We start from the raw sequence: 14,839 nt of genomic DNA, 5'->3' as shown, positions 1-14,839 counted from the left end.
CAGGTACTGGAAAGTTTGAAGGTTATGCTTAATGAGTAGTGGAAGACTTAATATACAAATGGACAATGGCCAAACCATATATAGCCATATACAAACTATATATAGCCATAGAATTCTGACCATTACCTCTGAAGTAATGAGCATGCATGGAATAATCAGGACTTGGTCAATGCCTGCTGGTCTCCCTATTTGTTTATTTATTTATTGGCCCTCCCTCCCAACTCAGAACAAGAGAGAGCCACATGTGCTCCCTGAAGCAATCACATAAGATGTCTCATTTCCAGCTAGCCTGCCTCCACCTGCCTCATGACAACCACTGCCAGCCAGAGCATACCTGGAGTTTTGTTTGTTTGTTTGTTTTTAAAGATTTTTTTATTTATTTGAAAGACAGAGACCACAAGTAGGCAGAGAGGCAGGCAGAGAGAGAGGAGAAAAGCAGGTTCCCTGCTGAACAGAGACCCCGATGTGGGGCTCGATCCCAGGATCCTGAGATCATGACCTGAGCGGAAGGCAGAGGTCCAACCCACTGAGCCACCCAGGCGCCCCTGTTTGTTTGTTTTTAACGATGAAGCTTTCTTGCTTGCCTTTGGGTCTCTGCCAAAAGCAAGTGACGGTGGCTGACTGCTTTGCTGTAGCAAGTTCTGAAAAAATAGCCTCTGTTTGTTCTCATTTGGGTGACATTCTTTTATGTCCACAGTGGAGAGATTGAATTCATGATTTTGAAGGTAGACTTCATGACCCTCTAAGTAAGAAGCTGAGGTAGAGTGAATCTATTGAAAGATGATGATGTCAAGAAACCGCAAAGAAAACTTTGGATGGATTGTCTTTGTAGATAATAAATTCAGAAAATTGGCTGCCATTTTGAGAATACGACTGTGGCTGAAAGCACTAACGTCTTCAATAAATGAGGGAAAGTGGATGGGAAGTCAACAGTAGCCGGAGATCGGCTGGGGTGGGGTAGATAGCACTGTTTTCATGCTGCCTGTAAGGTAGTACACTTCAAGTCTTCCGTTAAAGGAATGCCAGGTAGGCTGAGGATCAACAGTGGAAAAGAGTAATGATCTCTGTCCTAATAGTAAGCGGAGGAAGCAGATATTAGAGTAAATGTGGTAGCTCTCAGGGAACTATCACGGAAGCACCACAAGATGGAACCTAGTCAAGATTTTGAGGGTACAGATATTCAGAGGTTTCCTGGAGGCAGTGATAATTCTTACTGTATCTTGAAGGATGAACAGGAAAGCATAGGGATAGAGAAGGTTTCATTGCTCTAATTTTATTTCTGTACTGAGACTACACTGTCTTTTTTTTTTTGAGCTTTTATATTTGAGTTTATTCTTCATTTAACTTTTAAAACACTACTATAGTTGAATATTAAAACAAAAACAATAGCAAGTAGTGAGCTATGATTATAGTCCTTCACTCATTCACTACTGCACATAAAATGCCAGCAGTGTTATTCACTGGCCCCATTAAGAGGTCTGACACTGAACACCATCCCTGGGATGATGTTCATCATCCTCATATGCTTCCCCATTGTAATGGCGCCGTCTTTCCTGATTTGGATCAAAGTCCACTAGTTCTACCTGGTCCATTTCATCAGTCTCTTCTACTTCCTTCCTCTCAGGTAGGAGTTTTTCCAGCAAAGAGAGTTTATCAGGAGACAGAAAGCCATTCTCAGGAAAGTTTACCTTAAATTCGATGATGAGGCAACCCTTCTCATATGGTCTACAATAAATTGGCATTCCTTCATTTAGCACACACTTGATATCTCCATGCTTGACAATTTGACCTGGATGAGAGGTGATGACAATGGTTCGGTTGTCAAGAGTAGATACTGGCTTTTGAAAACCGCACAGTGCTTCAATCAGCTGTATGTCCATACACATGAAAAGGTCTTCTCCTCGCTGAGTAAAAACAGCATGGTCCTTCTGATCTAAAACAATGATAATATCTCCTGGTTCCAGTCCTGGTTCTTGGTCTCCTTCACCATGGAATGTTATCTTCTGGCCATCTTTCATGCCTTTGTCAATATGAACTTCTAGAATCTTCTTCTCTCGAACTATCTTCCTTCCATTGCAGCTTTTACATCTATCTTTAGGACTGATCCGTTCCCCATGGCCCTGGCACTCCATGCACACAGACTGAATTTGCTGAACCATGCCAGGTCCTATCTGATGAATTCTTATTTGCATTCCAGTACCTCGACAATTGGGACAACACTCAACTGCTCCTTTCTTACCACCTCGGCCTTCACATTTATCGCAAATCACATTCTTTTGCAGCGCTAGTTTTCTTGTTGCACCATTGTATAAATCTTCTAAGGTTACTGAGAGCTGATGCACAACATTTTTACCTCTCCTTTCTCTCTGCATTCTTCCTCCTCCTCCAAAAAAACATATCAAAGTTGTCCATGGGGGAGCCAAAACCACCACCAGCTCCACCTTCTTTAATTGCCTGTTCACCTCCTTTGTCATATAATTCCCTTTTCTTTGCATCAGAGAGTACTTCATAAGCTTGAGAAATCTGTTTAAACTTCTCTCCTTCATTTGGATTCTTATCAGGGTGGTACTTCAAGGCCAGTTTCCTGTAGGCCTTTTTCAGTTCTTCTTGGGTGGCATTGGGTTTGACCCCCAAAACATCATAGTAAGTGGTTTCTTTCACCATTTTCTACAGCCGGTGAGAGGGCCGAGGCCGATGTGGGGGAGCGGGAAGGAGCGCGTTGCTGGGCACAGCTGGGGTAGCCACCGCTCCTCCGCGTCTCACCGAGTGTTCTGGAAAGTTCCTCGAGACTACACTGTCTTAATTACTATGGCTTTGCATTAGGTCTTCAGAGGACAAGTTCCTCCATTTTATTCCTCTTCAGATTGGTTTGGTGATTCTTAACTTTATTCTTTCTCATTTCGATCTTATTTATTTATTTAATTTTAGTTCATTTACTTGTTTGTTTGTTTGTTTTCCAGTAAGCTTACACCCAATGTGGGGCCTGAATGTAGCACCCCAAGATCAAGAATCGCATGCTCTACTGACTGAGCCTGCCAGGTACCCCATTTTTCATTTCAATTTTAGGATACACTTGTTAAGTTTCATGAAAATCTGATAAGATTTTAATTAGACCTGCATAGTATTTAAACCTCTTTCTTCTTATTGAATTCTTATACATTCCTTAGGTGGCAGCTTTAAATTTTACCTAAATTTTACCTTCCTCAAGAAGGCCTTTCCTGACTTCTAGGTAAAGTTAAATTTCCTTACTGCAAATTTCCACAGCATCCTGTAATTCTCATTAATTAACACCAATCAGACTTACAATTCTTTACTCAAAATCTCTCTCCTGGCCTGGGACGTTCACAGGGATCACATCTGTCTAGTTCAGCACAATATCCTCTAGCACACAGTCTAAAAAAGTTCGTGCTTAAGCCATACTTTAAAAAATTTAAGCTAAAAATGCAGAGTGTTAGCTCCTAGGGGTTGAAGGGCTCAGGTTGTGAGTCTTCAGCATGTAATACGTGGGACAAAGATAACAATTTGAATGAGATCCCTAACGAGGTTGAAGAGACCCAGTAAAGAGATTGGCCTCCCAGGTAGGGGAAGAGATGCCTTGTCTATTTAACAGGAGAAAGAATCAAAGAATGGTTAGTTGGTGAGTGTTAACAGAGTTTATAGAACTTTCCAGGCTCTATTATTATTATATCTTTCTTATGTTATTATTTCTAATAATCTTCTACTCTTACTACTACTTCCTGTTCTTGCTAAAGTAAGAGATGAGGGGATTTGGTTCTCATGAGGGAGAGGCAGCAGGATTAGAGATGGAAGAAGAATGGAGAAGAGGGGTGAAGAATGGATGTGTGCACAGAATAGGCGAGCCAAAGAATCCCTGGTCAGGATTAAGGGCCCAGTCGATATTGGAAACCATGAATTCATATTGGTCCCAATCATACCAATCTGCACTGCATGGTTTTCTCCATGGGTCTGTAGCAGCGCAGGTCCACCTACAGATGATATGAAATGTTGGATTGATCCGGACTGGGATTTTTGCTAGACGGGTGCCCCGGAAGGACAATTAAACCAGTGAATTCAAAATATTAGTCAAATGTGGTTGATAAGAAGAAAAGGAGTCAGGGAGAGAGACAGACAGACTAGACACTAAAAGGGCATTTGGTCTGGTCTGTGACAGTTTTCTATTCCTGGTTTCCCAGCTATGTTTCCAACCCACGGGTTCAAGATTCCCCTGCATCATTATGGTGAATTTTCTTTTTTGGCTGAAGGGAGTTGGAGCAATTTCTGTTTCAAAATAGTCTTAACTAAGAAAATGTAATATAGACTTTTGTACTTCTCATACCGTGTTTTTGTTTGTCTTGTTTTGGGGGTTTGGAGATAATGCAGAGCCAAAGTTGATCAGTTTTTCAAGTATTTGGGGGCATTTCTGTTGAAATCATCTAACAGTTCTATTGCTTAACCCACTGAGCCACCCAGGCACCCCCTAACAGTTCTATTGCTTAAAAGGCTGAGTTCTGGCAGATAATTTTGGAGTCGCTGGGACTTGGAGTCACCAGTAGGGTTTGCAGGGATTCCTGCCTCCTTACCTTACTGATCCTTTTCAGAAGCAGCCAGGACTTCATGCCTGGAGCTGCTGGGGTAGAAGGGCAGTTTCTTTGATTGGCTGAGGATCTTGTCCTGGGAAAAAAAGAAGGTGAGCTCTGTTCTTGGCTCTATCCAAGATCTTTCCTGACTTGTTTCCTATTGCATACTGAATCACTCTTGAAATAAGTCATCAAGGCCACAGTCATCTATCTCTTTCCAGGCTCTACCACCTCAAGATCATATCACAGACCTTTTTGTCTTTCTTCCCAAAGCCATCAGAGACAGGTTTACCGAAACATTTACCTTCTGTTTCCTACTTCATATAGACAATGCTAAATACTAGCAACATGGGCCTCTGAGGCTGCTTGTTTGGGGATTTACTTGATTGACATCTCCACAAGGCATTTAGTTTTAGTTTCCCACAACAGTAACACACAAACAATTTTCATTCTCCTTTTCTCAATTCCTCCTTTCAGTTTAACAAGCTGCTCTCAAGGTAGGTTCTAAAAGGAGTCCTTGGTATGCACAAAAGTGGTAATGTTATTAATTTAAATTCCATCAAATGATATGTCATAATTTATTTAACTACTCCCCTCTGTTTAGACATCTTAATTACTTTTGCTATTTGATTTTATAATTACTGTAAAGGATATCTTTATGCATAAAAGTTTTTCCATATTTAGGAAAATATGGGATTCCTCCTTAACTTTCCAGACTTTTCAATACCTCTAGCATGTAAATATTTTCTATTGCTTAGCCTGAAAGTGTAGAATAATGATATTTAACACCTTCCCTTTTTTCCCCCTCTCTGCTTAGTTTTCTTTGAATCTCTGACTTCTGTAAAATACCGGCGAATTCCATTTTCCACACTATCACTGCCATTTCTTGCCTGGGTAGACCTCCTTCCTGGATCTGTAGTGATTTCCTTCTAGACCTTCTACACAGCAGTCATCCTTGCTTGGTCCAGTTTCCTGGATCCGATGACTTATTCTTTTGTCTTTTACGCTCTTATTTTGTTGGAGGGTATCCTCTAATGTCATCCTGACAAAGAGTGTGAAGAAAATAAACCTCGCGATACTGTGCATATCTAAGTATATCTAAGTTAAAACCATTTTTGAATTTTGAATTTTGAGGGCAATGATCCATTGCCTTCCAGCATGCTGTGTTGTGGAGAAATTCAACATGATTCCAACTCTCGGTCTTTTGTCTGTGGTATTTTTTTTCTTTGAAAGCTTCTAGAATCATCTCTTTTTCGGTGTTCCGAAATTTCAAGTTGATTTGCCTTAGTGTTGCTGTTTTTTAAATTTATTATATTGAGCACTCAGTATACTCTTTCTCATTGAGGTACAACTGACACATAACATTATGTTATGTTAGTTTCAGGTGCGCAATATAATGATTCCATAATTGCTTGTTCAGTATGTGCTTTTATTTTGTTTTGTTTTTTGTTTTTTTTTAGATTTTTATTTATTTATTTGAGAGAGAGAGAGAGAGAACATGCGCATGAGCAGCGGGAAGGGAGAAGCAGATTCCCCGCTGGCAGGGAGCCTCTTATGGGACTCAGTCCCAAGACTCAGGGATCATGACCTGAGCTGAAGGTAGACATTTAACCAACTGAGCCACACAGTGTCCTTAATATGGACTTTTAAACTGGAGACTTGGCATTTCTTTTTTTTCCTTCCTTCCTTCCTTCCTTCCTTCCTCTTGTTCTCTTTCTTTTAAAGATTTATTTATATATTTACTTGAAAGAGAGAGAGAGCATGAGCAGGAGGGGCAGAGAGGCAGGGAGAAAGAATCTCAGGCATACTCCATGCCTAGCACAGAGCCTGATGGGGGTGCTCGGTCTCACCACCCCCAGATCACTACCTGAGCCTAAACCAAAAGTTGGGTGCACCCAGGTGCCCTGTTGACGTTTTTTTCTTTTTCTTTTTCTTTTTTTTTAAAGATTTTATTTATTTTATTTATTTATTTTTTAAAGTATTTTATTTATTTGACAGACAGAGATCACAAGTAGGCAGAGAGGCAGGCACAGAGAGAGAGAGGAGGAAGCAGGCTCCCCGCCGAGCAGAGAGCCCGATGCGGGGCTCAATCCCAGGACCCCGGGATCATGACCTGAGCCGAAGGCAGAGGTTTTAACCCACTGAGCCACCCAGGCGTCCCTTGACTTTTTTTCGGAAAAATATTCTTGTGCTGTTTCCTTAATAATTTTGTTGCCAGTGTCTTCTTTTTGGGGAACTCTTTTAGGTAGATATTGAAACTCTCAGATTAATACTTTAATTTTGTTATCTTTTATAATTTACCCTCATTTTTAATTTCCAAAATCACCTTTTGTTTCTATATTTTCTTCCTCCTCCCTTTCATTTCTTCCCTTTTCCTTTTTTCCTTCCTTCTGAGAGAATTTCAGTCTTCTTTCAAGGGATTAAAATCTTATCTCCCTGATACTATTAATTTACTTTTTGAAATTTTCTTCTACCATCTGCATTATCTGTTTCCTCTGAATTCTTTTCCTTCCCTTTCCGTTTATTTGTTTTGGCCTTTGTCTTTACTGTTGGAAGCTTTCCTCAAAGATCTGGTGATCCTTGGATGTTTGTTCAGGTTTTTATATGAATCACTGCAAAGCTGATTGGAAACTCTGTGTGAGTGGGCAGGTCTTCTTAGCTTGTGGGCTTATTTTTAGATTGAGGAGATAGCCAGCCAGCTTGTGGGCGTGGGTGTGGTCCCCAAATGTCAGTATGGGTAGGTATTTTCTCTGTAGCAATTTAGTTTATCTAGACAGAGCCTCTAATCTGCTGCCTGAGAAGGATAAGGTTGGCTGGTGGTGCTGTACCACAGGGCGAGGTAAGAGAGGGAGGAGTCTCACGGTTCAGGAGGCAGACTTTCCTTAAAGCCTCACCCTGCCTAGTGTTCCCCAAGAGCCTCTGAGGTTGTTTCTCCCCAGGAAAGTAACTGTGGGAGTTGGGGAGGGTGGGTGCTTGACTGATGGGAGTGGAGGAAGGCTTATAGGGCTAACTGCTTCTTTTTCAGTCTTTTCAGACACCCCTCATTGCTTTTAGTGCCCCATTCCTACCACTGCCTTCTAGGGACCAGGCTTCAATGCTTAAGCCTTTCTGGAGTGAGTTGTCTTGCTTCTTGAGAACACTCTCCAACAAAGTTTGGCCTTTTTCTGCTCTGCTAATTTTTTTATTTTAATTTTTAATGGTTTTATTTATTTATTAGAGAGAGACGGGGAGAGAACACGATCGGGGGAGGGAAGGGGTAAAGGGAGAAGGAGAAGCAGACTCCCAGCTGAGCAGGGAGCCTGACTAGGTCTGAGCCACCCAGGCTCTCCAACCCCTCTGCAAATTTAGTTATCGTTTTTCCACCTGCTTTTTGTCTTTATTTTCTGTGGGCTGGGGGTACAGATATTTCCTAGTCTTGTTGAAGATGGGGTTTGTGTTTCTGTTGCTTATTCTGATTGTGTTTGGAGAAGATTTTCAAAAGATAGCTTAGACAGATCAATATTCAGCCATCTTGATTCTGGATATTATGGAGGTGACGTCCTAGCATTTTCCTTGCTCACCACTATCCAAACTTACTTGAAAAAAATGTAAGTATTTTGAAGGCAGTTCTGTCTGCATGTACTCTTTGCTCAGTTTCAATGCCAAATAATGTTATGTCTAGCTATATTGGAGCCTGAGGAAAAAAAGAAGATTAGTGATACCAATCCTATCTTTATTTAAAGTCAAAACTATTTGGGGGGCTCCTGGGTTGTTCAGTCATTAAGCAACTGCCTTCAGCTCAGGTCATGATCGCAGGGTCCTGGGATCGAGCCCCACATCGGGTTCCCTGCTCAGCGGGGAGTCTGCTTCTCCCTCTCCTGCTCCCCCTCTTTGTTTTCCCTTTTTGTCTCTCTCTCTGTCAAATAAATAAATAAAATCTTAAAAAAAATAAAAATAAAGTTTTGCTATTTTGTTCATTACGGGGGTGTTTGTACCAAATTTGTGTTTTAAAAATATTGCATTAAAGTATTATTTGTCTTGATGACTGAGTTTTTAAACTTTACACCCTACTTGAATGATTTACTTGCTTCACTCTAATCCTGGTTGGGGGTGGGAGTGGGGTTAATCACATTCTTTTTTTTTTTTTTTTAATAGTATTTATTTATTTGAGAGATAGAGTGAGGAAGAGAGAGAGAGCACACAGGAGCAGGGGCAGAGGAAGAGGGAGAAGCAGGTCCCTTGCTGAGCAGGGAGCCCGACTCGGGGTTCAATCTCAGGACCCTGGGATCATGACCTGAGCCGAAGGCAGACACTTAACTGACTGAGCCACTCAGGCGCCCAGGGTATCACATCCTTCATCAGCTGCTGTCCCCACCATAAACCACTACAAATAAACATAGAATCTAAGTAGAAGCAGCCTACTTGCCATGTAAACTTTCAGCTTCAAGGAAAATCCCACACTCAGCCTTCCAACCCGTATGCCATCCTTAGAGCTCCTACCTAGCTACTCTTGAGTCCTCTCCTTTGTTCATAGCAATAGTTGGTGTCTTCTAGAAAATAGAGGACTGGGTCCAAGTGAGTTCCTCCCAGTATGATTGAGGTATCTGAGTTTCATTGATACATGTTACAAAATGAAAAAGGACAGATGTGGCACTGCCATAATAATCAGGTCCACAGCTTTCTTTTGCTAAGATGCCATGACAGCAACAAAATTGAAAGCATTTCTTCTAAACATTTGGGTGTTTTTTTGCTAAAAAAAAAAAAAACACCAAACCTTGAAATGAAGTAAAGGAAGTAAAAATTCTTCAGGCATTTCTATACCCATTATTAAATATGGGCAAGTGTCAGAAAAGGATCTTTCCTTCTCTCTCTCTTTTTTTTTAAAGCTTTTATTTATTTTATTTTGAGAGACAGGGAACATGCAGGGGGTGGGGAAGGGCAGAGGGGAAAGAGAGAGAGACAGAGAGAGAAAGAGAAGCAAACTTCCTGCTGAGCAAGGAGCCCCACTTGGGGCATGATACCAGAACCTGAAGATCATAACCTGAGCCCTAGGCAGATGCTTAACCAACTGAGCCACCCAGGCACCCCAGGATCCTCCTTTCTTAATTACAAGATTTTGGTTGGCTAAGTGGGAGATGGAGGAGGAAGGTGTTTGGGCTGCTATAGGGTACTATGATGCAATGAGAGTGAATTTTTAAATTCTTTTTAATTCTTCTTTTAATTAGTTGTGGTGATGTAGGCAAGTTTTTTAGACCACTGTGCATTGCCATGTGAAGAACAGTCATGTTAAAGGTATAGGGCAGACAAATTTTCCTTTCTTCCCTTTTGTGTTCTTCGGCTGGTCACATTGACATAAGACAGATTAACAGGACAAAAAAAGTTAAATTTCCCAGGTGCCAGAGCCCCAGCAATCTGAGACTCAAGGGCACGTCAGGGAGTTGAGGCTTATATGCCATCCTCTGCTGAGGAATGGGATAGTGACCTGGGGCTTCAAAGGGGAGGAGGATAATTCACAGGAAGATAAGAAAACCATGTTGGTAATTAGCTGTTGTCTTGCCACACAGATCTATGTCTTTCAGATAAAAAGTTGTCTCTGGTAATAGCTGTCTTTCTGGGCCAGGCCCCCAATCGAAATTCTTGGAGGTCATTAGGGAGAGGTAAAAGTTTGTCTTAGGTCTGTTGGGTCTCGATTGACTTCGTCTCCAAATAATCCACATGCCCAAGTGACATATTTTGGGGTGGCGTATTCTGCTCCCCTTCAGTACTGCCTTCGGAACTTCCCCAAGAAGCTTCAGAGTCTAGGAGCTGAGTTGGTAGATTGTTTCGTCTCATGGAACTGGTCTGTTCGTGCTAAGGGTAGGTCACTGGACTTAGACAGCTGTGTCTCATTTCAGGAAGCAGAGATGTGGAGGGCTTCCAAAGTGAGACCTGTGGTTCAAACAATCCGGGATTTGATAAAAGGCATTTTTATGGAAACAGAAGAAAAACAATGGTTAATAATTGGAGCGGATTATAATGTCTGTGTCTGGGTTCTGAAGGCAGCCCATCGAGAAGATCTTTTAGATGTCAGCCTAGAAGCATCTTCAGATGGAGTAAGGGCTGGCAGTGACAATTGGATAGACTTTCCTTGTCTGTAGTCTGAATGCTGGTAGTGGTCTCTCTGAGTAGCCGCACAGCGATAGGCATGAAAACTGTCCATACATGAGCTGTTCTGGTGATTTCTCTGAAGTTTGTAAATGGTTCAGCTTTCGCTTACATGGCTTTGAGGAAAGGGTGGTTTTAGTTTTCAATGATTCCCAGTCAGAAAGGTGAGAGAAAAATCGAAAATGTTAATTAGGAGAGTTGCGGCCATATATTTTAAGAAACTAGAATAATTCAAGATCTAGTCTACTGTATGGGTAGAAAACAAAACCTCAAAGATAATTAATAGCAATAGAATTTTATATCCATAAATTATGTTTTACTGAAACATAATTTTTCTCTCTCTAACACTCCCACTTTTATCAAAGATAACCACAGTAAGACTAATTTGTTTGCAAATTAAGTCTAGTTTCAGTAAACAGGACCTGATTATATAAGTGTGGCAAAAATAGTGATTTATCATACAGGTTTTCTTAAATCTGCTTTGCTGGAACTTTTCATAAGGAATCTTAGATTGGTCTTTGAAAAACCTCTTAAGGCTAGGAAGACAAGCCACGTGCTCACCATCTGACTCCACCTGCAATACCTATAGATTTGAGTAAATTACTTTCTTTCCAAGGTCCCCCAAATATTCTGAGGTTTCTGAGACTGCCAGGAAGTGGTCTTCCTTACTCACCTGGTAAGGCTGTCAGGAACTCTGTAAGCAAGGTAGCAGGCCAAGTTTTCCAAGAGGCTTTGTTAGCTCCATAAAGTCAACTATAGTCCCTTAAAGCTGTCTGGTCATATCTGAATCCACACACATTCTCAACATAGTCATTCCAGCCAAAGCCATGGTAAAATAAGCAATATTTCCAATTGTGTCCTGTAACAAGGACAACAGACTCTTAGTGAATTTTTGCAAATAACTAACTATATTGCCATGAAAAGAGGACTCAAGAGTTTCTGGGTTCTGGGGGATCAGCTAGGGAGAAATGGTCATGTTTCATCTTTGTTACAAAGGTATATTTTACCAAACTGCTCTAAGTCATAGATAGCTTAAGAAAAGAGGTTTCCTTAAATCTGGAAAAATAAAACATTAAGGAACCAGCAATGTTTCAAGCAAAATGTCATAAAAATTTTTTACTCATCCTCCCCAGTTCCTTCAATCCCATTTAAGTAATATTTGTTCTGCTTCAGTCCAGGGTTTTCATTAGTTTTGGAAATTTTTATCCAATTCAATTTATGATCAAAAGAGTTATCAGAAACCTGTACTTGTCAAAGTTCTTCCCATGAATCTCCTTGAAGATGAAGAACTTGAAGGAACACTATTACAAAAGCATCAGAGTAAAACAACTGTAAATGACAAAAGACCTAAAGATGGTGGTTAAAGATCTGATGAGATTTCATTATAATGCAATTGACAAGGAAATCTGTTTATTTCTGTGACGTACATTTTAAGATAATAACTGGAATTATGATGATAGCATTATACCAGGATATATCAGGTTTCTAGGCATTTCCTACAAGATCAGCAATGCTTATATATATTTTTTAAAGATTTTACTTATTTATTTGACCGAGATCTCAAGTAGGCAGAGAGGCGGGCAGAGAGAGAGGAGGAAGCAGGCTCCCTGCTGAGCAGAGAGCCCGATGAGGGACTCGATCCCAGGACCCTGAGATCATGACCTGAGCTGAAGGCAGAGGCTTAACCCACTGAGCCACCCAGGCGCCCCAAAAATATCAAAAAGTTTTAGAATTTTTTTTCAAGTAGGATCATAAGTTACTATGAAACAATACTTAATCACCCATTTAACCATAGTGACAATTAAAGGTTCTGCAGACAAATACAAAAGAAAGTTAAATAGTTGTTTAAAAAAAAAAAAAAAAAGCTTAACTCTTTTAATAGAGAAGATTCAGCTTTCTTTCTTTTTTCTTTCTTTCTATAAGATTCTGTTTTGGGGACATCTGGGTAAATCAGTCAGCTTTCAGCTCAGGTCATGATTCCAGGGATCGAGTCCCGAGTCCTGCATCAGGCTAGGCTCCTTGATCAACACGGAGCCTGCTTCTCCCTCTGCCTAATGCTCCCCGCCTTGTGCATGTACTCTTTCTCTCTCTCTGACAAATAAATAAATAAATAAAATCTTTTTAAAAAATAAAATTTTATTTTTAAGTAATCTCTACATCCACTATGGGGCTTGGCCTTACAACCCTAAGATCAAGAGTTTCATGCTCTACTGATTGTACCAGCCAGGTACCCCAAGATTCAGCAAATATTGGATAAAGACAACATGAAAAATTATTTTGACAAGAAGAATCTTTGTTTTCTAGGCAGATTAATAGGGAAAGAAAAATATTTTATAATTTCCTGTTAAGAGCAGACCAATAGTCTAAGAATACTTTGTTCTTATAACAGAAAGAAAACTAAATTCTAATTTTGCACTAGCTTACTTTTCATATTAAAATTCATTCATTTAATTACATTCATTTCAATCTTAGCCAGCCCTGACCATGCATAAAATTTCTTTCTAAAGCTTCCTTTTCCAAAACCCTCCTACAATTTTCAGATTTTGCCTTAACATTTTCCCCTGTTTTCTGTTTTGAAATAGCCAGTCTCTCTTTAGGACAAAATTACCTTTTTTTCTCTTAACAAAAAAGCATTTGTTTTCCTTATACTTCTTTTATTGAAAATACACACACACACACACACACACACACACACACATGCACATGCACACACAAGAAAACACACATTCGGGGTGCCTGGGTGGCTCAGTGGGTTAAGCCTCTGCCTTCGACTCAGGTCATGGTCCTAGGGTCCTGGGATCGAGTCCCACATCCGGCTCTCTCGGTGGGGAGCCTGCTTACCCTCTCTCTCTGCCTGTCTCTCTACCTACTTGTGATCTCTCTGTCAAATAAATAAATAAAAATCTTTAAAAAAAAAAAGAAAACACACATTCTACTTCACTTGCATCCCTAGATATATGCCCTTTTATTTCTAGTAGGTTTAATTACATATATTAGAATTTTTTTGCAAGGAGATAACATTTTAAAAATGTTTTAATTCCAGGGGCGCCTGGGTGGCTCAGTGGTTTAGGCCGCTGCCTTTGGCTCAGGTCATGATCTCGGGGTCCTGGGATCGAGTCCCGCATCGGGCTCTCTGCTTGGCGGGGAGCCTGCTTCCCTCTCACTCTCTCTGCCTGCCTCTATGCCTATTGTGATCTCTCTCTGTCAAATAAATAAGTTAAAAAAATGTTTTAATTCCAGTATAGTTAACATACAGTGTTATATTAGTTTCAGGTGTACAATATAGTGATTCAATAATTCTATGTATTACTCAGTGCTCATCATAATAAGTGTACTATTTAATCCAATCACCTATTTCACCCAACCCCCCACCGGCCTCCCCGCCAGTACCCAACAATTTGTTCTCTATATTTAAGAGTCTGTTTTGGGGGCCCCTGGGTGGCACAGTTGGTTAAGTGTCCAACTCTTGGTTTCCACTCGGGTCCTGATCTCAAGGTCATGAGATTAGGCCCCAAGTTGGACTCTACACTGAACGCAGAGTCTGCTAAAGTTTCTTCCTCCCTCTCCTTCAGCCTTTTCCCTCGCTTGCTGGCTCTCTAAAATAAATAAATAAATCTTTTTAATAATAATAAAATTTAATAAAATAAATAAATAAATCTTTTTAAATGAGTCTGTTTTTTAGTTTGTCTTTTTTTCTTTGTTCATTTATTTCATTTGTTAAATTCCACATGTGAATCATGAGTGAAATCATGGTATTCATTTCTGACTGACTTATTTCGCTTAGCATCACCCTCTCTAAGTCCATCCATGTCATTGCAAATGGCAGGATTTCATTATTTTCTATGGCTAACCTTCTGCTGTGTGTGTGTGTGTGTGTGTGTGTGTGTGTGTGTGTGTGTGTGTGTATAATCTCTTTTTCATCTGTTGATGGACCTTGGGATGCTTCCATATCCTGGCTATTGTAAATAATGCTGCTATAAACATGGAGGTGCATATATCTTTTCAAATTAGTGTTTTCATATTCTTTGGGTAAATACCCAGTAGTGGAATTACTGGATCATATGGTAATTCTATTTTTAATTTTCTGAGACACCACCATTCTGTTTTCCACAAAGGCTGTACCAGTTTGCATTCCCGCC

The 14,839-nt window shown here is 40.4% G+C and overlaps 1 pseudogene; it reads right to left on the bottom strand.

The window, feature by feature from the left end:
- Positions 1 to 1,313: 1,313 nt before the first annotated feature.
- Positions 1,314 to 2,738, bottom strand: LOC123936714 (annotated as a pseudogene).
- Positions 2,739 to 14,839: the final 12,101 nt, after the last annotated feature.

This window comes from Meles meles, chromosome 2, assembly GCF_922984935.1.
Source record: "Meles meles chromosome 2, mMelMel3.1 paternal haplotype, whole genome shotgun sequence".
Classification (NCBI taxonomy): domain Eukaryota; kingdom Metazoa; phylum Chordata; class Mammalia; order Carnivora; family Mustelidae; genus Meles; species Meles meles.
Note: the sequence above shows the minus strand (reverse complement) of the source record. Positions and strands in the feature narration are given on the sequence as shown.